A 3,432-nucleotide genomic window follows, 5' to 3' on the forward strand; every position below is an offset into this window, starting at 1 on the left:
GCATGCTTGCATAACTTATAGTATTAGATGAGACATAAACTCCACTATTTTGTGTTTTCAGTCCATCTTCGTTTGTGATAGTTCTAAACTTGTAGCCATTGACGTTGTACGCCCCGAAACGTCTTGCTTGAAGCATGGGTCTGCATGCCAGCAACTTCATTTCTTTCGAATGTATAGTATTGTCCATTCGAATCTGGGACCAAATAACATCCACCGTTGACATAAAATATTGGATTTCATGAAGTTCAAATCCTATACTAAAAAAGACATGAGTCAGGTTAAATTTCTACGAACCTTATCCTTGAACCAACGAGAAAATTCTGCATGCACAACACGGTCTATCTTAGATTGCGACCTTGTTTGTGACCGTAATCTTCGCTTCGTTTCTGACCTAAATGTACTTTATGATACAACAGCAAACTAGTCCAATTCATGATGGTGTGGAATGATTTATGCTTGTGGTTAAAAAATACATAAGCATACTTACTCAAGAAATGGAACGACGGCCTCGCAATTCACTAGCACATGACGATGTGCCTGATCTTTCTCCATAGGAGTGACTCCGAAATGTGAAACAGCTCCGGATGCCTTTCCAATTTCTGGGAACATAGTTTCCCCTGAATTGTGTGTAACATCACTAGGTTGATCATCAACGCGCCTGGGTCGGTTGATTCTAGTCTCAACATTATCCAAGTATCTAGAACAGAATGTCAAAATTTCTTCAGATAGATACCCTTCCGCAATTGAGCCTTCAGCTTGTGCCTTATTACGCACATATTGCTTCAATCGACCTAGATACCTTTTATAGAGATAAGACGTAATGTTCATTATATACATTATGAAGGAAATTGAATGTATAATAGGTCTTTATTAGCAAGCTAACCTTTCTATTGGATACATCCACCGATAATGTACTGGGCCACCAAGTTTTAGTTCATCAACGAGATGCACCGTGAGGTGGACCATGACAGTGAAAAAGGATGGAGGAAAAATCATTTCCATCTGACACAGAGTTTGCACAATATGATTTTGAAGGTCACCAAGTTGTGCTGGATTTTTAGAATTAATTTTAAAAAAGGATTTAATAATTCATTTCAAAAAACGGGAAGGTAAAATCAAATAATGGCCTACTCAGTGAATTATTTGATGGAGAAACTAATTAAAAATATTATCAACACTTTAGGGGTTAGTTTCACCCACCTCTTTGACCACAGAGCTTACTTCCCCCAAAAATGCGTAAACCGTATTCCACCTTCAACTAAGATAACAAAACCTCCTAAGCGGCTAAACCTAACATAACAGCTCAGACCCTTTTCGTCATCCAAATCCACTTTCGCCGCCTGACCACCAGCATTTGTCGTCGCCGCCCGTCCCAGGGATCTTCAGACATTGTTTCATCTACCCCTAATCGCCGCTTGGTGTTCCTGTATCTGTTGGCGTCGCATTAAGGTCACTCATCGGCAACGCAGTTTCCATTGGCATCAATCTAAGGTCACTCATCGAAGAACAAAAGTAAGTGTATGAAACCCCTCATTCACCGTGTACATGCATTTCTTCCCATAGCTTCCTGCTTCAATGTTGCATCCCTAGCTTTAGTTATTTCTACTTACGTCACCGAATAATAGGTGTATGTTGGACCAAGTTTTGTTTTTTATTTTTGTGTATAACACGATCTATTTTTCCAATATAATAACATGTACACCCAGAGTTGATTGTTTAGCTTAGATTTCTGCTTATGCATCTCTTCGGTAGCTATTATTGGAATATTAAAATTTGGGCACTACTTGTTGTATTCTATTAATTTTTTATGTGGTTTTATTTGCGGTTTGGTTTTCCTTTTTACTAATGCATTTGTTAGCGTTTTCTTAGTTGAGTGCGCTTGGTCAAGCTTATTTTGAGTAACCCCTAATTTTTACCAACAGGGGAAAAAAGGAACTAACTTTGAATAAACAATCTCAAAAGCTCTACTTGTTACTTACATATGTTAATCCCTAAAGGATCTATATACACGTTCTTGCAAATGCTCTTAATAATTAGTGAGCTGTTTTGTCTAAGGAATATTGACATGTATGTATATGGACATGGTTCTTCAAGGATTTTTCTCTGCTGTAATATTCATTGGGCCTTGTCCTTCCATAGGCATGGGTCTCTATTGATTTTTGTTTATCCACCGTTCCATTGTGATCAAAATGAAAACTTTTTACTCTTTGTTGCTAATATGGGCCATGTATTTCTAATCTTTATTTATACCAATGCATGGTCCATGTCTGATTACTTACAATGTGACTAAACTCAGCACTACTCAGTGAACTAAATTCATTGCAAGTACGAGTAAAAATTGTAGCTTCGGATTCTTTTAATTCTTCAAAATTGCACATATTGCAGAGAGCAACCTTTTTAGTAAGTTGAAAAATTTTAAGAGTGTAAATAAAATTTCTGATTTTCAATCTTTATAGCTACTAGTTTCCCAGGTAAAATTACTGATTCTTTTAAGTTTATTATGTATTTTTAAATAACTTAGTCAACATTTATATTTTTCTAATGTCGTTTCAGTTTTATAGTATAGTCAGATAAATTAATTTGAGCTTTATTGAATTGGGTGTTCATATTCAAAGCCTTCGTCAGAAAGCTAATAGTGTTCAATTGCAGATTTGTTAGTTCGCGTAAAGGGTGAAAGGGATGGGGTTGATCCAATCACGACCTTTGAAGGATTAGGTGTAAATTGTTTAATGTTGTTCTTTTATCATACAGATTATAAAAATTTTGGGGCTGTCCGTTACACTGTCAGTGTTACGAAACAAATAACCAGATGCCTCATAGACGCAATTTCGATTGTTTGTGATGCTAACTTCAAGAACCAAACATTTACTCAGTGTTTCTCAACCCACCTCCATTTTCAGGTTCTGTTTTTAGTATGTGATTACTTCAAAAAATGTTACGACAAATAAATATCTTTCGAAAAAGTTCTTCAATCAGATAACGGTACCGAAGCATAGGTTCCTTACTTAAGTTGAAACTTAGCTTATAATTTGCATTTTTTTAAGAAATATGTGTGCAACAGCTGTCTGTTGGTGAAGGTTTCTTTGTTTTGTACTCTTGATTTTCTATTTTGTCCATCTCTTACTAATTGTATAATGACCTTATGCAGTTTAAAGGATTAATCAAATGCCTCGGAAACCTCATTACACCGCTAGTAGTGCAGCTCGTACTGTTGCTGCCCCTGAGAATCAAACCCAAGCTACTCTAGTTAGTTAAGCAATGCTGGCCTGAGCTGAGCATCCTAAAGTTCAATTGCATTTTAGGATAGATTTTTTTTCAATTTAATTTGTGGGTATACTTAAAAAGGTTGGTTGATGTACTACCCAATTTGTTTTTGTACACAAGGATCGAACCACATATGCGGGAGCTAACACTTCAAGTGCAAAACGACGT

This window comes from Arachis duranensis, chromosome 2 (assembly GCF_000817695.3).
Source record: "Arachis duranensis cultivar V14167 chromosome 2, aradu.V14167.gnm2.J7QH, whole genome shotgun sequence".
Taxonomy (NCBI): domain Eukaryota; kingdom Viridiplantae; phylum Streptophyta; class Magnoliopsida; order Fabales; family Fabaceae; genus Arachis; species Arachis duranensis.